The 21,078-nt window shown below is 42.1% G+C and overlaps 1 protein-coding gene across 2 annotated transcripts in view; it reads left to right on the top strand.

Moving 5' to 3' along the window:
* TUSC3 (tumor suppressor candidate 3) overlaps positions 1-21,078 on the top strand; it is a 192,982-nt gene that overhangs the window by 25,280 nt on the left and 146,624 nt on the right. Inside the window, exon 2 of one of the 2 annotated variants that reach the window (XM_073001315.2) lies at positions 12,164-12,208. The exons of the other annotated variant lie outside the window; for it this stretch is intronic. The gene's annotated coding sequence lies outside the window, so the exon portion shown is untranslated. The remainder of the gene's footprint in view (positions 1-12,163; positions 12,209-21,078) is intronic. 2 annotated transcript variants of the gene reach the window in all.

The following is a 21,078-nucleotide window of genomic DNA, read 5'->3' as shown; positions in this document are numbered from 1 at the left end:
CAGGCTCTGATATTGACGATCCGCTATATTCATCCTGGTCCATGGACACATGCTGCATTCCATTACATCAACACAGTTCCCATCCTCCAGTAAATCCAAGTCATAAACCCTGACACCGTTATGACACCAAGCTCATTCCCGAGGTCCATCCCTACCAGTCGAGGTCTGTAAACATGCAACCACCATCTTTCGATGTCGACAACCCTCAACATTGACAGATGTCCATGGACATGCTGCCTCTATCTTTTTCGACTTTTAACCGGTAATACTACGAAACTCAGCCTTTCAACATCAAAGTCGATCGACTGTCCGTTGGGTCCAGATGTGACCTCGATGGCTCTGACCATGGATCTCGGCCACCGACTCCATTGGTATTACTTACTTCTCCAGAGTCAGACATTGTCAATACCAACCCGCCATCACCGGCAGAGGATTTCCAGAACTACGCCCAACTTATGATTTGCATGGCTAAATCCCTTGATCTGCAAATCCACCGACCATCAATAGAACCAGCCAATCATCTATATCAGCAGTCCCCAACCTTTTTGGGGCCGTGGACTGGCTGGGCAGAGTGAGCTCCATGCATGGATGGGCGGGGGCACATCACACTCACACAATGGGTGTGTCATGCTCATGGGGGTGTCATGCGCACGAACCATGAGTGCAACACCCCCGTCTGAGCATGACACACCCACCGAGCGTGTGTGCGTGGGGGGCAGAGATCCATATCCGTGGCCCAGTTCTAGCAAACACACGGACCGGGACTGGGCCACGGACCGGAGGTTGACGACCCCTGATCTATATGATCCGATCTCTAAAAATACAACCACCCCGGTACATATATCGATGTTGCCATCTCTCCTTAGTACCATGCAGAGATCCTGGACAAAACCAGCTTTTCTTTTTAAATTCAAAGGACACTAATTGTGTTCAGTTTGCACAAGTTATGGAAACCACACTGGGGAAAAAACAGCATTCCTTTTCTCACTCTTGCTTGTAGGCAGAGAATCTCATAGGACTTGGACATTTTGGGCTTAGGTATCAAGTGAAATCAAGACATCTAAATCAATGATAATGAAGAATTTAGTGATTTTTCTTTACACTTCTAATAGTAAACCGAAAGTATATATATATAGGGTCATGCCAATTGACCATCTAATGCAGTAAAGTCAGCAAAGGCAGCTATTCTCCTTTTTTGAATACAGTGAGTTGAGCTGAGATGTCCAGCACTCTGTCTTGCCCGGTAATTTTTGACTCCTTTCAGCCTGTCACGCCTGATACTGTCGCCAGGGCGCTTGATCGCTGTCGTGCCACCACCTCCTCCCTTGACCCCTGTCCGGCCTGGCTAATCAAAGCAGCCAGGCCTACAACAATGGAATGGGCCACTGCAATAATTAATGGGTCTTTCTTTGAGGGCAGATTTCCATCTGCTCTCAGGGAGACACTCATTAGGCCCATCAGGAAGAAACCAAGTTTGGCGGCGGATGAAATTGGCAATTATAGGCCCGTCGCCAATGTTTCTTTCCTAAGTAAGGTGGTGGAGAGAGTGGTGGCTGACCAGCTTCAGGCGCACCTGGACGAAACAGATGCCCTGGATCCGTTTCAGTCGGGCTTCAGGCCGCGCCACGGCACAGAAACAGCATTGGTCGCCCTGTGTGATGACCTACTGAGAGAGGCAGACAGGGGCAACGTGTCCCTGTTGGTCCTCCTTGACATCTCAGCGGCCTTTGATACCATAGACCATGGTATCCTCCTGGGGAGGCTCTCTGAGTTGGGAATTGGGGGCCTTGCACTGGCCTGGCCCCGCTCCTTCTTGGAGGACCGTCCCCAGAGAGTGCAGCTTGGGGAGAGCGTCTCGGCCCCGTGGAATCTCAATTGTGGGGTTCCACAGGGGTTGATCATCTCCCCAATGCTGTTTAACATCTATATGAGGCCGCTGGGTGGGGTCATCGGGGGTGTGGAGCTCGGTGTCATCAGTACGCTGATGATACTCAGCTCTACATCTCATTCCCACCTTCTTCAGGAGATGCCGTTCTGTCCCTCCAGCGCTGCCTGGGGACCGTACTGCAATGGATGCAGGAGAACGGGCTGAGGCTGAACCAGGACAAGACGGAGGTACTAAGGGTGGGCGCCCCCACAGTCGGGAGCTTGGGAAACTCCCTCTCTTTCGGGGGGGTGACCCTTCCTGCTAAGGATGGGGTCCGCAGCTTGGGGATCCATCTCGACCCAGCACTCACTATGGAATCCCAGGTGGTGTCGGTGGTCCGAACCGCCTTCTACCATCTTAGGCGGGTAGCCCAGCTGCAGCCCTATCTCGATGTCAGGGCGCTCACCACTTTGGTGCATGCGCTCGTAATCTCAAGATTAAACTACTGTAATGCTCTCTACATGGGGCTGCCTTTGAGGCTGCTGCGGAAACTTCAGGTGCTGCAGAATGCGGCGGCCAGACTCCTTAGTGGGGTGAAAAAATTCCAACACATTTCACCCACTCTGGCCGCATTGCATTGGCTGCCCATCCAATTCCGCATCGACTTCAAAGTGTTGATGCTTACGTACAAAGCCCTAAACGGTTTAAGGCCTCGATACTTGGTGGAACGCCTTCTACCACCAAGATTTACCCGTGTCACTCGCGCGAGCCAGGAGGTGAGGCTGAGGAGCCTAACGCCGAGGGAGGCCCGGACGGAAAAGACAAGAAATCGGGCCTTCTCGGCGGTGGCTCCTCGCCTCTGGAACAACCTTCCCCCTGATATTCGCGCGGCCCCCTCGCTGGGTATTTTCAAAAAGCAATTAAAAACATTGATGTTTCGGCAGGCCTTCCCCCCTACAGTAGTTAATTCCTGATCCCCTCCTCTTTTCTTTCCTAATGTTTAACCCAATTGTTGAAAGTTCTTTTATGTAATTTTGTTGTTTTTATTGTTGCATCCCTCGTTGTAAGCCGCCTAGAGTGGTCTATCGACTAGATAGGCGGGATATAAATAAAATAAATAAATAAATGAATATTCTTCATGGTTTAAAACAATAACCTCTATTACCTAGGCTTACATGGATAATAGAGTTTATTGTCTGAAACCTTGGAGAACCGCTGCCAATGCTGACTATACTGAGTTACAAGGTCCATTGACTTGATCCTGTGTATCTGATCAATTAGAATCCTATTGGTGTTTGCTTAAGATTTGCTTTTGTTAATTTGTTAATTAGCTAAACTAAGGGTGGGTCTTGGTTTTACAGCAGAGCACATGATTCGGTGTACAACTGAGATGCTCCCTACTATTTTGTCACTTAAATGAAGCAAATCACATAAATCTTATGTGAACACCAGTAGGAATCTCATTGATGTTATGGACTGAACTTAAGATATTTTACATGTAAGACTTGTGCTCTAGCAATGCTTTTACCGTATTATCATTTTAAAAATGACAGAAAATTAGTTGGATTTTCCAAGTCCTGTATGGCTGTTGCCACTGTGAATATTTGTGGTATCATCTAGCAAAAGAAAAATGTGACATACAGTGGTGCCCCGCATAACGAGCGCTTCGTTTAACGACGAAGCCGCATATTTGTTTTAGAGGGGAAAACATTGCTTTGCGATGATCAGTAAGCGTTTCGCTTACTGATTATCGCATAACGATGTTTTTTAAACAGCTGATCGGCGGTTCCAAAATGGCCGCCAGGAAAAGAAAATGGCCGCCCGCAGTGTTTTCGCGCCCTTTCCTTGCTTACCGGGCAGCGAAAATGGCGGCCACATGGAAAATTTTCACAGAACGGTGAGTTTTTGGCCCATAGGAACGCATTAAACATGTTTTAATGCGTTCCTATGGGCTTTTTTGCCCCGCATAGCAACGAATCCGCATAGTGACTTTTTTTCGGAACGGATTATCGTTGCTATGTGAGGCACCACTATATTGTTCAGTTCTTTTGTCTGAACTAATTTATTAACTGTTATATGCAAGTTGTGTGAAATTATGCCATGAATAATATTACAATTGTGCCCCGCTGGACGATTACCCCCCTCTAGGACGTATCTGCATTACATTGATGTTTTTGCAATCACTTTTGCGATCGCAAAACTATGGTTTAAATAGGGGAATTTCGCTTAGCGATGATTGGTTCCCTGCTTCGGGAACCGATTTTCGCTTTACGATGATCAGCAAACAGCTTATCGTCAGGTTTCAAAATGGCCACTGGCTGAAGAAAATGCCCCCCCCCATTTCTAGGACGGATTCCTTGCTTTACAGGCACTGAAAATGGCCGCCGTATGGAGGATCTTCGCTGGCCGAGCAGGTATTCAGTCCATTGGAACACATTGAACGGTTTTCAACGCGTTTTAATGGCTTTTTTCATTTTGTTTGATGATGTTTTCGCTCTACAGCGATTCTGCTGTAACGAATTAACATCGTCAAGCGAGGCACCACTGTATGTCACAGTTTGCTTTTTATCATAGGGAAATGTAAGGGAGAGATGGGTCACAAACATTGTAGGTGTGCTATCTTTCAAAATCCATTTGAAAAGTTCTGGGCATACTTTTACTGGATTGATTAGTTGCATGTTTTGGAAGGTTGTGAAATGGATTGAGGTTGAAAGTTATTCACTGTATCTAGGACTCAGCTGTACTTGGATCCCAAATGTAATAGGCTGAAATTTTCGTATGGCGTAACATATTGGCCAGGTTTGGTTTTCAGTTTGCATAGGTGTCAGTATGTATGTGTGCCGTCAGGTTGGTTCTGACTTATGGTAACCCCTTTCAAGGTAGATAATAACTTCTTCTGGGGGCATCCTGGAACTGTGCAGTTTGCCCATGACTATACAAGCTGGTTCTTCTCACAGGAGGCAAAATGGGAATCGCCCAACCTCTGGCTCTGCAGCCGGATACCTAAACCACTGAGCTACCTAGCCAGTTAAAGAAGTCAGACAAGGGAGTATTTTTTCTCCTTATGTGTTCAGTCTCTTTGGAGAAGATTTTATATGGAAAGCTAGAGTAGATTCAGATGAAGAAGGATCAAAAATTGGAGGGAAAATATAAGTAATTTAAGATATGAAGATGACATTGCATTACTGGCAGAAAATAGCAATAGTCTGATGAAGGCTAAGAAGGATTATAGCTGAACATTAAGAAGGGAGAAAAATAACCTAACTTTAGTAGAAACAGTGAAGGTCAAAATTGCTTAAGATTTTCTTTACCTCGCATCATTCATTTAACAAAACAGACTATAATTAAGAAAGCAAAGAGATTGAGATGTTGAAGGAATTAGAATAGCACCTTAAGAGATGTGTCACTAGAGACCAAGCTTAAGAACATTTAGACCAGGCTTGTCCAACCCGAGGCCCGAGGGCCGCATGCGGCCCAGGTCAGCTCGTAATGCGTCCCAGTGCAATTTTTTATTTTAAAAGAAATTCCAAAGTTTCAAGTTACACTGCCGGCGCTTGCGGCCAGAATGTGGCCAGGGCATGTCACAACAGTAGAGGGGGAGAGAAGGAAGGAAGGAAGGAGTGGGAGGGGAGGGGACAGGGGGGCTGCGTGACTACATTGCACCATCCCCGTCAATAGGTGGACCCCCTCCCGGCCCCATAAAGCCGCCGGAGTCAAAGCTGGCAGCCTTTGCTGTCTGAGATCGCAGCTGCCGGTAAGCGCGCTTGGAGCGGGGCTGCGGAGGACAGCTAGGGCTGCCCCCCCATGCGGCCCAAACCAAATGTATATGCAGCCAAATCAAATTTTCATCTTCTAATGTGGCCCAGGGAAGGGGAAAGGTTGGACATCCCTGATTTAGACTATGGTATTCCCACTTAATGGTGGAAATCCAGTAGCAATATACAAATAGAGTAAGCTTATTGAATCAGTGGGGATTTGGTGAGTCAGCTCCTTATAAGTTCCATTGATTGGGCCTAACTAGTTGTGGCTTACTACAGGATTTTAGCCACTGTGAATAAATGCAAATGTTGAATGGGTAGCAAAGCTGACAGGAGGAGAAACACTCATTTGAAATGGATTGCCTTAATAAAAGAAATGACAGTCCTTAGCTTGCAACATCTGAGCAGTGCTGTAAATTAATTCACAGGACTGCTGTAAATTGGAACTCCATTGATGGCATGTAACACACATAACACTTCTGCTGCTGCACACATACATTCAATGCATTATTCTGGCTTTGCTCCCAGCTTCATGCATAGATTTAGTTGGCCTAACTCCCCAAATCAATGCATTCAGTGTGATGTTCACAAAAGAATGTGTGTGTGTGATCGATCCCAGAAGCACAACACACTGTTCCCTCCTTATGCTGTATGTATGTGTTTTGGGTATTCCCCCCCCCTCCCATTTCTCCAGGCAGCTTAAGAACGGGTTGTTTCCTTGGAACAAATCTGCAAAACAGTTTTGGTTGAGAAATGTGGTTTGCACAGACTCTCTCAATGGACTCCATAGACTGAATGGACATCTGAACCTGAGGTTTCCACATCAAAGCCCATGCAGGCCCAGATGTTGCACAGATGTATGGAAAGATAAAGACTTTTCCCCTGAGGGTTTGGTGGCAGTCTGGGTCCTTCAATTTAGTAAGTATATTCTGAAAGGCAGCATTACACACATTACCCCTAAATATGGTATATCTGACATATTGAGTGCTTCTGCAATGTGGTTCTTACATGGTAATTGAGTCAAGGGTGCTCAAAATATGTAGTGCACACGCCACTGAAAACTGAAAAGCTTGATAGGTGAGGGACTTGCTAAACTATAGTGGTTTATGTATATGAATAATGTTGAATTTTACTGTATTAGGAGTAAGGAGCTCCATTTTGGAAAAAGTTTACAAAAGTTGATGACCAACTTTTTTTGTCATTCAAAATAAATGAAATACAGTGCCCAAGAACACTCCTGTAATTAGATTGTCTGAAAGTTTGTTCCCATCCCAGATGTCTGTAGTTGGCAGCCTAGCTTACCTAAGACAGATCAGTACCTTAATTGATGTTTTCAGCCAAACTCTTCTGCAAGAACTTATGCAGCACTTCCTGAGCAGTCGTGTGGAAAATCCAGATTGTTTGCTTTGGTATTAGCATTCTGATGAGTAAATCTCATTGCAGTGATTTGGATTCTTTGGTCACGGCAGAAGTGTGTGGCCTTGTAAAACCTGTTTTAAAATTGGTTTCATGCTTTGCCATGAAATTAGGGAGAAATATAGATACGGCATTTTAATTGGTAGTACTATAAAAAAAACCCGCTGTGGTGAAGGGAACTAGTACAGGAATAAGACAATATAGGATGAAAAGAGTTTTCTATCATTGTGAGGTTATGTGTGTATTATGTTGCTATAAAGATTATGGAGATACGGAATGCTGAAAGAACACTTATAAATGCTAATATCGTGGTGAAAATATCTTAGGAAATCAGTGAAGGTTGACCAAGGTGTGTCCTGAGGCAGGAGTAGCAAATGGACCAAAGTTCCAGATCCTAGTAGTCCATGAAGTTACGAAGCATGTGCGCAAATGTGGAAGTGCAAGTGTCTTTGTAGGAAAGGAGGTCCAGAAGATATGGGCAGAGGTAGTGCATGCATCGTGGGTTGGTCAAAAGCTAAGGTACATCTTCACACTGGTGTCTCCAGTTGTTCTGGTATTTTTGTAGTCAATTTAAGTCAATCATCCTGGTATTGTTGTTCACCTGCTCCACCTCCCCCCTCCCACTCATTTCACTTTTCTTCTCTTGTTCCTCCTCATTTTACCCATCTGTGGGCGGCATGGGGTGGACAATGACTAGCAGAAAAATGCCCACAAGGAAACACGTTTCAAGATACACACACACAAAGTGCACAGGTCATAACTGAACAGCACTGTGCTGTGGTCCTCATGAGCAGATTCTACACTGCAGCAAATAAGAGCAAAGCAAAAAACAACAACAACAAAAAAACCTGTCACCCACAATGGTATTAAAAAATTTAAAAAGCAATGCTTGTCTCATGTTGACTTTGCTGACACTAGTTTCAGCCTTGCATTGTGTGAGCATCAGGAGGCAGTACCAGTGTCACAGGTGCCTGGAATGCTCACTGTGAATTGACTCTTCAATAGCTGCAAGCAGAAAACTAATGAACATGTGAATACAAACCATCTTTAGAGAAAAGTTTGGTAATGCATTTCTAAATATTTTATTTCATTTATTTAAAATATTTTACCCCACCTTTCTCTTTAAAAGGATCCAAGGCAGCTAGCACTTTCAAGCACCTTCATGAAAATATAGCATCTATATTTGTTAACAGTATACAAGTTTTATGCAATGTACTGTAGATGAGCTCTGATGGTAACAAGAGGATTCAAAAAGACTGGTTTAGTTACGGGGAGCCGGTGCTCCTTCACATCTTGGTGGACTACATTTGCCTTCACCCAGTGCCATTGGCCAGACTGTCTGGGGCTGATGGGAGATGGACTTTGTCAGTGTGGGTGATGTACATGTTCACCACCAATAGTATACTGTATTTTTCGCTCTATAAGACACACTTTTTGACCCCAAAAAGTGGGGGGGGAGTCTATGCATCTTATGGAGCAAATACTGTAAAAGCGCTCCACCAGGCCCCAGCGGGGGGATGGTGGGGGGAGCCTTGGAGGAGTCGGAGAGTGCCTTCCAGGACCCTTTGGAGGCTCCCCCCACCCCCCACGGGGCCAGCGGGGGCGAAATTGCCAGCTTCCAAGACCCTTCTGAGGCTTTCCTTTCTTTTCAAGCCTCAGAAAGGTCCTGGAAGCTGGCAATTTTGCCCCCGCTGGCCCCGTGAGAGGGTGGGGGGAGCCTCCCAAGGGTCCTGGAAGGCACACTCGGCCAAACTGGCCCAGGTGGACTTAGGGGAGAGTAGCGGGCCTCAGATGTGAGGTGCTTGCTTCTCTTCATGCAACAGCAGCTCCTGCTTAGTCTGTAAACTGAATGCTGTCACCTCTTTTCTCCTCTCTATCTTGCAAAGATGCCATTAAAGTTGCCAGCCAGTGCATCTGAGCTCCCAGGGAAACATATAGAAGATTTGGCTGGCATAGGCCACCTCTGTCCTCCCCAATCCCTTCTTTCACCCGTTCCACAGAAACCCATCTGACTGCCAGGCCCTCCCTTTGCTTTGCTTTGGGTGCTGGGAAAGGGAAATAAGGAGACGTCCTTCAAAATATCTTGGCGCCAGCTGGGCCAGAGGGAGATGGCAGAGCCAGGTTGTCATGTTGGTGGTGGGAGGAGGTGGGAGGTGACTCAGCGGCGTCCCTGTGTGGGTTTGACGGCAGGCCAAGGCACTGCAGTGCACACTTGGGGAATCACTGCTTTAAAGCCTAAGAGATATGTTTCTGTGTGAGCTTTCATTTATCAATAACAATCTCCTTAGATATGAGGTCTAAATCTGTTAGTTTTTAAGGTGCCACAATATTTTCTTCCCCATCTGTTGCACAAACATGTATAATATGGTCTCTTTATGTCCTGACACTCCTCTTGAATGTTAGTATACAAACCTGTATTTTGTGGCAAAATGTTGTTACTGTATAATGTAGAAGAGGGTTATATCTCTTTGAATCCAGCATCTTGAGAACCATAGAATGGACTTCAGTGTGGCATTTGAGGTAGATAAAGTCTTATTACTTCTCACTATTAGTGTTGTTGTTGTGGACCCAGTCTTTTTAGACACAGCAAAAGAGGGTAATAAATGGATAATTCTGCCTAGCTGACTAAAGTACCTCTTTTATGAAGGAGCTTCAGTCAAAAGACTCACATCAGTAAAATGCAAAACTCTTACTGCCCTGCTCTTGAAGGCTTGCACTTAACCTTACGTTGTAACTGCCTGAATTCTATGTCTTTTAAAGAAAGTTGCCCAACGTGATGGGAGGCTTGGCTGATATTTAAAAGTGGGCTTGAGTGGACAGAAGAAAATATCTTTTGTGCCTAACACTGAAGGCATAGGGTTTATATCAGCTTTTGAAATATAACTCTGGGGCTTGAAGTTTGTGAATCTTGGATAAATCTCAACATCAGAATTCCATTTATTCCTGCTGTGAAACTGACATGGCCTCTAAGCCAAGCTGAAAATGATTATTTCCTTGAGTAAATATATATGTCTGGGATAGGTAGATTTTATTTTGTATTATACTATAACCTTGTGTATTAGAATCAGTCATGTCTGACTGATGTATTACCAAAGGATGGAATGTCATCTTTTTGTAGATATGCCAGTGCAAATATAATCCAATTTTGATGCATATGTTAGAGCAAAACTCTGGCAATGAGTGGTGGAATCTAGCTAATATTAAATTCTATGAATTAACACTTTTGGATTATGCTAAATCTTTCTTGGTCATAAATGTTAGCTTCTAAGCAAATAGTGCCAAAAGCTGAGGAACACACAGAAAAAGATATCCCTGAAGTGGTATGATGGAAATAGGACATGATTTGGCCAAAAAAAAAAGGGGGGGGGAAGGAAAAATTAGAGCACCGTAAAGAGAGCTCAGCTGTATACAGTATGTCTTTACACACTTACCTAGAAGTAAGTCCACTGAAGGCAGTGGAGTTTACTTTTGAATAGACATATGTGGATTGAGCTGTAAAAAATTGAAAGTAAAACTGCATATGCATATTCCTTAGAGTGGGATGCGATACATAGCCTCATGCTGAAGTCAGAAATCTTAAACTTGAGAAGCAGGAATTTGACTGTTTAGCACCAAAGAGATCTTAAATACAATGCTATACCAGAAATTTAGCAGAATAATGAGGGTCAGAGGAATATTGTAATTGTTGAAAAGAAAATATCACAAATGAGAAGGATTTTTTTTTTGGCTGTAAAATGTCATAGAATCCCACAAAGTAGAAAATGGAAAAGTGTGAGTTAGCTCCTACAGAAAGAGCTGCTTTGCAATGTGTGCAAATGCCAAGTCTGAAAGGAAAAAAAGCACAGTACTTGGGCTACCAATCCCATGAACCAGATTGTGAGATTCTCTGGGAAATTTGCAGTAATGAGTGATGCTACTATACACTGTTTGGTTCAATGTGTGTTCAGACTGTGTCAGATCCGAGACTTCTGGATGAGATTGTTTAGAATTACAAGAACTAGAGATATAGTCACTCAGTTAGGTGACAACGGAGCAAAAGTCTTAGTTATGAAGGTGACAGAAGTGCAGAAAAACTAAATAATAATGCTAATGATGATGACAACAATGATAATGATTATAGGACTTCGTTGATGTTGTTTTTTCCCTTTTGGAAACGGATAGATACTGCCTTGGGGAACAGTGCATAAAAACTACTGTAAAATTAGAGATGGTAGAATTCCAGTACTGCTGGATATTTGCCCTTATGTGCAGGATGAATATGATTAAATTTTTTAAATCAGATTTTTGATTATTTTAAATTTTAAAAAATTTAAATCATGATTTACATCAATTTGATATATTTTTTAAAAAATCTTTGATTTTATCCACCCTGCCTGTATGTATGATTGACCCAACAAGCTCGGATCACTTTATTAGATTATAGAATACGCACATTTTGCTCTCAATCCTAGCTTTTAAAAAAAAAAAACTTTCCAGCACCCTGCCCTGAAGCAGGATAGAATAGAAAATCATTGAAGTGTTGATTCTGGCTCAAGTATTGTGAACAGTGTTCTTATACTTTTCCCCACACCTGCATCAGATATTTATATTTTACAATGAGCATTGATTTTTTCTCCCTTTTGATTGTGAAGCATTTGTACACCTCTGTGAGCTGAAACTTTAGAATTGCATACATCTTTATGTTCATGTCTTATGGATGCTTCCATTTAAAGCCTGAAGTACTCAAGAATTGACCCTTCATGACTATGTAGCATTGTTCAGTTCTGAGTGACAAAGAATATTCTGAAGAAATTGTTTAAAACTTAACAATTTTTGTTAGTGCATTCATCTTGCAGTGCTTCATAATGTAACTAGGTTTGGCACCCTGAGAATTCCTCTTCTTTATTGTATTGTTCAAAATTCATTTCAACAATCCATCCAATTTTTATTTTCTAGACTTGACTAGGATTCTTTTAGAGAAAGAGAGGAGATGAAATTAAGTGTCTGATAGAAGAATGTGGCCCCATGCTGCTTAATGTAATTGGAGTGTACTATCTTCTCTGTATCCACCTATGTGAGAGGCTCTTGAGATCGCACATAAACAATGGGTAGTCAAAGCTTTGTTTTGCTTTTTGCTTTCCAGGGTATATGAAACTCATTGAATCACTCTAGTTGAACCAGGATACAGGTACAGAACAATACAGTATATATTGGATTATTTCAATGAAGTATTTGCCTTAATGGAAAAGCATCTCCTTCTGTATGTTTCTGCTTCTTGAACACTCACAAAAGATGTTGGGGGCCTTATTTTTTGATTCCTATTGCATCCACAGATAATCCATCTCAGATAATTGAAGGACACTCAAGATCAGCTTGGAAGAAGCTGCCAGAAGCTGAAATGGGAAGGCGAAATGAATGCCTACCTTTTCCTTGATACTTTTCTAGATTGCTAGGGTGTCCATAGAAAGGGGCGTTTTATTCCTTAGAGGGCTATTCTCATTCCAAACATTTCTTAAATGATAAGGCGAACAATAATTACAACAATTGCATGAATGATGGTATCTCAAAATTTTTCCCCAAACATCTACTCTCACACCCAGATGTATCTAAGAAGTAACTTGAAGGTTGCAGGAGGGTCTTGAATCAAGAATGTAGTATAAATTAGTGTATGTTTGGTGGAACTTTCACATGGTATGTTTTGCCAACTCCATTGGAACAACCAATAAGATGATACCTCATGAAAAAACACAATGCATTTGTATAAGAAAATACTACAGTGGTGCCTCGCTAGGCGATTACCTCGCAAAACGGTTAATTCGCAAGACGATGGGTTTTTGCAATCGCTACAGCGCTTCACAAAACGGTTTTCCCTATGGGCGATTTTCGCTAGACAATGTTTTGGTCCATGCTTCGCAAGCCGGTGTTTTTTTTTTTGGGGGGGGGACCATTTTTCGCGAGATGACAATTTTGACAGCTGAGTCCATGCTTCGCAAAACGGTGTTTTAGGAACAGTTTTTCGCAAGACAGTGATTTTGACAGCTGGGTCAGTGCTTCACAAAACGGTTTCTCTATGGGCGATTTTCGCAAGACAGTGATTTTTTTCCCATTGGAACGCATTAAATGGATTTCAATTCATTCCAGTAGGGAACTGCATTTCACAAGACAATGTTTTCACAAGACAGCGATTTTCGCGGGACAAATTTACATTGTCTTGCGAGGCATCACTGTAATTGCCCTGCTAGATTAGAAGAGCAATCTATCTCATCAAGCATTCTGCCAGAAACTTGGTGAAAGGAATTATGCAAAATGATATTTGGAAGATGTTGTTCTTTGGTTGTTAAGTTGTGTCTGACTCTTCATGACCCCATGGACCAGAGCACACCAGGCCCTCCTGTCTTCCACTGCCTCCCGGAGTTGGGTCAAACTCATGTTGATAGCTTCGATGACACTATCCAGCCATCTCGTCTTCTGATGTCCCCTTCTCTTGCCGTCACACTTTCCCAACATCAGGGTCTTTTCCAAGGAGTCTTCTCTTCTCATGAGGTGGCCAAAGAATTGGAGCCTCAGCTTTAGGATCTGTCCTTCCAGTGAGCACTCAGGGTTGATTTCCTTCAAAATGGATAGGTTTGTTCTCTTTGCAGTCCGGGGGACTCTCAAGAGCCTCCTCCAGCACCACATTTGGGAGATATTGAATCCTTATTATTGATCCTAACAATGCATTGTGTTCCCAAATGGCTATTAATATGTTCCCAGAGGATGATGGGAGTAGTTATCCCTTCTTGTGTAAAACTTTAACGGTTCTGTCTATAATGTTAGGGTATCTTCCATCTTACTAATTTGCTTAATTTGGTATTTAAGATTAAAATGTAAGCTTGCCTGCTATGCTGGTGTCTATTTATCCAGTTTAGAGAGAGATTTTCATCACAGTTGTTGGGAATTTTCCACTGCTTGGAAAAATAAATTTGTGAGCACAGAATCCCCTGCCTCCCAGGCTGAGTCGTACTGGCTGATAGATTCTGCAAACTGTTGTTTTAAAAAGTAACTCTCATGAAGCTCTGGACCTAACTTCTTCTTAAAAACTATGTATCGTGTGCAGTCTACATTGTGAAAGGTATAGAAATATGTTTGTGTATCATTTCAGAGTTCTAAGAAATGATTTTTTTGATGTTTTTTAAATAAAAAGAAACAATCTTATGTTTATATATCATTTTAATGGTTCTGTGCAACTTTAAAAAAATGAAAACTGAGAGCAATAAAATTTGCAGACATTTGAAAAATTAAATCAAACAGTAATGTGAACTCAGTCCAAATTAGATACTATAAAAAAATTAAAGTCATATTTAGCTTTAAATTTTTATTTTAGATTTTTAAATAGATTGTTTTAAAAATATGAAAACTATACAGTCAACCCTCGATTTACGAACTTAATCCTTTCTGGAGCAGTGTTCGTAAATTGAGAAGTTTGTAAATCTATTTCCCATTTCCCATAGGCATGCATTGAAACCCCGTTAATCCGTTCCTGCAGAAGGAAAAAAAAATACAAATAAATAAAAAGCACCAAACACTGCAAGTCCCTGGGCCTGCAAAAAACAACCCCACCAGCACAATCCCTGCAAGAGAAAAAGAATTTTAAAAAGGAAAAAGCAGCACCTTACCTCTGCCGCTGCTGCTGGGCCTGGACTGCTTGGGAGCAGCCCTTCGGGAGAAGCCACAGGGCAGGAGAGAAAGGCAATCCAGGTTTTCTTCCCCCCCCCATGCTTGGGATCAGCTCCCTCCTTTCTTGCCCACCGCACGGCTTTCTCCCTCGGCAGCCTTTCAGGGCTTTTCATCGGGTGAAAAGCAGGGCTTTTCTTCTTTTCTTTCTTTTTCTTCTCAATGGAGAAGCCGGGTGGCCAGGGAGAAATGGCAGATCGGCTCCCTCCTTTCTTGCCCACCGCACGGCTTTCTCCCTTGGAAGCAGCGACCTTTCAGGGTTTTTCATCGGGTGGTGCAGCTGTGGCTGCTGAGTCCCCTTCATGCCGGGCTGAGCTCAGTCCTGGCCCAGCGTGAACGGAACTGAGCAGCCTATGGTGGGAAATTCAAATGGCGGAGTCTCCCGGGTTCCACCATAATGCAGAGCCAGATGCTGCGGTGGCTGCTAAGTCCCGTTCCCGCTGGGCCAGGAACTGAGCTCAGCCACGTGGTGGGCAAGAAAGGAGGGAGCCAAGCTGCCATTTCTCCCAGGCTTCTCTACTGCTGAAAATGCCATTGGGCTGTCCCAACCACGATCGCCGGCTTTGGAGGTCCCCCACAAGTCCTCCCATGGTGCTGGGGAAGCCTCAGAAGGCTTGCCCAACACCATGGGAGGGCTGGTGGGGGCACCCCGCAACCGCAATTGCCGGCTTCAGAGGTCCCCCGCAAGGGGGTGCTGGGGAAGCTTCCAAACTGAGAAAGGCAGGGGAAAAGGGTGGGAAGCCCGGAAGGCTGAGTTTTGAATTTCCCGCCCTCTTTCCTTCCCTTTTTTTTCTGTTCGTAACCCGAAGCCGGGTTCGCAAGTCGAGGGAATATTGTCCCATCAGAGTGGTTCTTAACTCGAAAAGTTCGTAACTAGGTCGGTTCGTAACTCGAGGGTTGACTCTATACCCATACAAACAAGGTGCAAGTGCAGGAATCACTCGCAGAAGATAAAATAACAAGTCTCTCTAATATAGATATGTCAGCAAATATTGAGGCAGCTTTATCTTTCACAGTCTTCCTCTTGGTCAACGATAGTTGTTCTGGACACAGAACCTTCAAAACCCAAAGGTAAAATGCAAGGACAGGTACAAATACAAGCTATTGCTATAAAGATTTGCTCTTTGCTCCTACTACCCACAGGTATTGAAATTGTGTTACCTAAATCAATGTTGCAAGGGCTTAATACATGTTGCAAAGGCAATAGAAGCTCCTTCTCCCTCTCTCTCTTTTCTGTTTCTAAATTGAAACTTCACAGTCACAGCCCCTTCCTGAGGATTTTCCCATTCAGTGTGTTGAACCAGATAACCCATAGTGGCTACATCTGAGCTTGTTCAAATTTAAGATATTTCAATGGCATTGCAAGGAGCAGTGGAACTAGATATTCATAATGCCTGTAGGTAAAGCTACTTTATATTCTCCAACAGTTGCTTCTAAATATTACTTAAAGCTTTATGACCTGAACTAATAATTTGGATGGTATCCAGTAACCGCTAAACACTAATGGGGAACAAAGAAGAAATGATGTAATGAAGATACGCAGACTGTTTGTAAAGAAATATAGATATAATTACGGCCCCAAATTTAGCTGGTAATTAGTCACCCAAAAACTTAGTTGATTAAGCAGGCTGCAGATTATATCTATGAGGGCAAATTTAAATTGGCAAAGCTGGATTTGAGCTTTCTTTTGTTGTGGTGCATCTTTATAAAAGGGAACAAAGGGAAGCAAGTCTATGAAAATTGCATTTCCTTCCAACAATGAGTGGTATATTTTGTTCTTTTGCATTGCTGTATCTCAAAGGCATCTTTGAGGTCTGGATAATATGTATATAAAAATATAATTAATCCAGTAAAAAGCATATAACCATTCCACTGCAAATTATTAATTAGTAAGCAACTCCAAATATGACTGTATGTAATCTGTACAGTTGTAATTACATCAGAGTGATACTTAGAAATCTCCAGTTCCAGTCACTGAAGAAGAAAAAAAAGCAAGACTGTGAAGTCAAAACAAACAAAGAAACAAACAGTGAAAAACAAATGAGTGGGGTTTCCAAAGGAATTTTTACATTTGACACAGCTGAACTCGTTAAATCAAATGTTAACAGAAAAGTCATGGCATAGTGTTGCATTCAAGAGAAATTTGGACAACCACCTGGCAGATACCCTTCGATTTGTATTCCTGCATTGACTAGGGGGTTGTACTCAATGGCCTTATAGGCTCCTTCCAACTTAATTGTTCTATGATTCTATGAAATACTCGTAGTATCAAAATACAGATTTTTTCTTCTTTGCTATGGTAGAAAGATTTGTGCAGGATTTGTTTTTCATTTTCAAAAGAAAATGCTCATGACAGGGTGCTTCTCCTTCAGTAGAAGAAATGGAATGCTGTACCTCATTCATGGTTTTCTGGATTAAAGCCATAAAGGACCTTCTGAGGCTTTTATGAATCAGTGTATGTCACATAGTGGAAAGCAAAATGACAGTCTTTCCTCTCTCTCTATCTCTTTTTTTACATTTTCTGTTTTAAATAATTTCAACTTGACCAGGTATCATAAATTCATAGGCATGTTCCAACATCTGTAGTGTGTATTATAAATCATGGAGAGATTAATTCCAGCCAATTGAAATAGATGTGAAATTAAGCCAATAAGTTTAGGATTAAGCCAGAAAATGGACATTCTGCTGAGTTCTGTGCAATTCTCTGCTCATTTGGTTCTAAAAGCAGGGTCAGTAGTTGCCTACTTCGGAATGGATTGCAAATGTTGATGATCGTCTGACACCAGTCAAAGCAGTGCAGTGGGAGTGTATTGTACACTTATATGATCATGACAGTAATGAGAGAATTTTACAACGTTGGTTCATGTGCAGGTCTGATACAGTGCCAAAATACAACCCTCCCATATCTTTCGAGAAGTTGCTCAGGGCCCCCCCTAGCCAAGCCAAGCTTCTTCTAGTCAACCAAGTTCAGGCAACAATTACTAGAAATAATCATTCCAGTCCACCTTTATCTTGTTGTTCTTATGATTCTTAAGATGATGATCATCACCATCATTTTAGAACTGCAGAACTGGAAGGAACCCTATGGATCATTGAGTCCAGCCCCTGTCAAAGAAAAACAGTGGAGAATCAAACTCCCAGCTTCTGGCTCCACAGTCAGATACCTAAATCACTATGCTGTCCAGCAGAGATAAAGTGTATGAATTGCTTTGAACCATTAAAATGTGGTATATAAAAGGTTATTATTTTTGAAGAGGTCCCTTAGGCTTCTGGCTGCAACGTTGGCAATCCTGAAACATTTCAGTCAGTGCTTTTTCAGCTCACAGGTTTTCGTGCAGGTCTGTGTTGTGGAAATGTAGAGTTTGCCTTCCTGTCAAATCAAAGCTGCACAGAGAAAAGAAGAAATGTTTGCTCGAAAAGAAGTTAATGTAGTGTGCTTTCATGCAGAACCCATGCTTGCTTTGCTATCGGAGAGTAAATTATAACTTTGTTAGCTGAAACAGCAGTTTGTTTTTGAAAGCAATTAAAGCTCTGTACTGTTACATGTAGAGATTTTTTTCTGCTTTGAAATTAAATGAGCAATTTTCATATGCAAAATTGTCTTGAGAAACAATTATTTTTCCTAAATTGTGTAGTGTTGAGTCCCATTCTGTGGTGTGCATTGATTTATTTTGCAACTGTACTATGTGAAATTTGAAATTGCAGAGTGTCGACAAAAAGATGCTTTACTACTAAAATTTGAGTTCCTAAATGTGTAATAGTAATTGAAACAAACTTGTCTTTTTGAGAAATGGCTAAATCCATAGTGGCCACACTACACCTCTCCCCATTGCTCTCTGTCCCTATCAGCTTTGTACGTGAAGCCAGATGAAGCAGGCTTATTTGTTCAATTATGCCACTCACCACTATTTTTCCCTCCTGGTATAAAGAAAAATTGCTTGAGGGTGAACAACTGCTTACTTATCCCATTGCCTAATACTAGGCTGCACAACTTTGGCAGGTCTGGAATTCAATTTTTTCCTGGGATTAAAAAAATTATTTTGCAAAACTGGAACTGGATCCACTTCTAGTTTTGCAAAACAAATACTGTTGGGTATTACATGCTGAAGGATCCCTCTGACTTACTTAAAAGGTGAATCACAGCCTCTTGTGACTTCTAGGAGTAGCAACACCTTTCTTTTGCAGAATGGACTTACTTGGAGGGAGGCTTGGGCACTTTGCACTTTGACCGTTCCAGCCTGTTATCTTCTGCCACACCTTCAGGACTGTGTTTAATATCTGCAGTAGTCTTTCAAAGTCAGGACAGTCCTGAGCTCCTGTTTCAAAAGGAAGTGAGGCAGCACATGTGTGTGGAACTGTGCAAGCTACATATGTATGTACGTGGTCTGGGGATATGAAAAATCACAATATATTTCTTGTTCTTGACAGTTCTCTGAATCTTGTCATTCTGAGATTTCGTTTTGCACCAGTGACATCTTCTTTCCTTCAAAACTGAGATTCCAGTATTGCTCTCTCTCCCCTTTGAATTTGTCCCAATTTTTACCTCTTCTCCTGTGCAGAAAATTTCCAAATTTTACAATTGTACCAATTCAGAATGCAGTTGAGACTCATTTTTATTTGTATGCTTCTCAGAGATGTCTTGAAGACCCTTGCTGAATCCAGTCAAAGGTGGTTTAATAATCTGGGGTCAGTCAAATGCTTTTGGTAATGCTATATTTTTATAATTTAATAATTATACATGTGGCAATTGGAGAGGGCTGGATTGCGCAAAACAAGGTTGCTAGAGGTTGGGTCAAGATCCGGCATACCATTTGGTATGCTCTTTTCATCCAAATGAAATACTCACCTGAAGCAACCCTATCTCGTATGGCTCCTTCCATTGTCAAATTTTCTATATCGTGAAGTGGCTTAAGAAGACAATGCTTCAAGGTATTGTCAAATTAAAAACTTCCTCTACTCCACTACAGATTCAGCTGCAATCAGGTTCTCGACCAGACTTTTAAGACAAGGAAGAAGAAAGTCCATTGTCCCCTTGTGTATCCTTTACTTAAAGGAGGAAGTTTTCCAATTATTTTACACTCCATGTAGTCACAGAGGAAGTGTTTAGTTTGCCAGTAACCTGAAGTGGCTCTCTTCCTAAGCCACATCATAATATGGCAAACTGATAGTAGCAGGCAATTTGATAGCTGCAGGCTTTGCTTTGGTTCATTTACAGCAGTTGCACACATTGGAAATGAACCAAATGGAGTGATTCTACTGGAACCAAAAAAGTAGAAGCCCTTGACAGGGGCCCAGAAAGGTGCGGATTGGAACACTCTGGGGATGGTTTTATTCACTCTGACGATTACAGTGTGTGATTGCCGACAAAAGGGGTGAACCAGCCTGTCTGATCACATCCCAAGTTGCAAAGGTTATTCTTCAGCACTTGACTCAATGTTATGAGCTGCTCACACCTTTTCGTCCATATTATAAACCCCGGCCATCAGAAAACAAAACCACAATACCATACTGGGACAAGCAAGTTAGAATTGTTGTATTTAAGAAACCAGATATTATGCCTTTGGATAAACAACCAAGAAAAGTTCCATCAACAGACAACCTCAGAATTACAGAAAATACAATTGTGAAGTACCAAATATTAAAGGAGGATGTTAAAAGAGTATGAATGCAAAATCCTCTTCTCTCTGCTAATTTCAGCTGGAGGAGACAATCCAGTATCTTTGGTTACTGACTGAAAACAATTGCCAGCAGCTGTTAATTGCTTCCTGAAATTCAAAAATCACAGTTCAAAAACTAGTAGCAGAAAATACCAGTTAAGATGAGATGCATTTGCTGCTTGTTGAAAGGTGTGTAGTGATGAGCTAAGAATACAGACTTTGGCAAGACATTCTGCTATCTTGACACCACTACAGAAAAGGCTCTGTTCCTCATGCTCTCTGCTCTGCTTGAGATGATGGGGGAAATGACAGAATAGCTTACCTCAGGAGTCAGGTGGACTTACCAGAGGGGTATGCAAATGAAGTTGTGCTAGATTATTATTGCTGTGATACTGCAAGATAGAACTGAAGTGTTTAAGGAACTGTGAATATTCGAATCAGTTATTATACATTACTTTTTCTGTAACTGTTAAAGAATAACTTTTTGTTTGTAAATTAAAACTCATTAATACTTAAAATCTCCCCCAATGAACTGGCTTTCTCTGTTGCAATCTTGCATCTTTTTCTTTTTCCTTGGTCTAAGAGATACACCAGAATTGGTCTGCCAAGAAAGGCAGGCAATTTTTTTTTCCATAAAATGTTGGTTTTGCTGTGATGTTTGTGAATATATAGCTTGTGTGTAGGTAAT

Source organism: Pogona vitticeps, chromosome 5 (genome assembly GCF_051106095.1).
Source record: "Pogona vitticeps strain Pit_001003342236 chromosome 5, PviZW2.1, whole genome shotgun sequence".
NCBI lineage: Eukaryota > Metazoa > Chordata > Lepidosauria > Squamata > Agamidae > Pogona > Pogona vitticeps.
The sequence above is the reverse complement of the archived record's forward strand: the minus strand, read 5'-3'. Positions and strand labels throughout refer to the sequence as shown.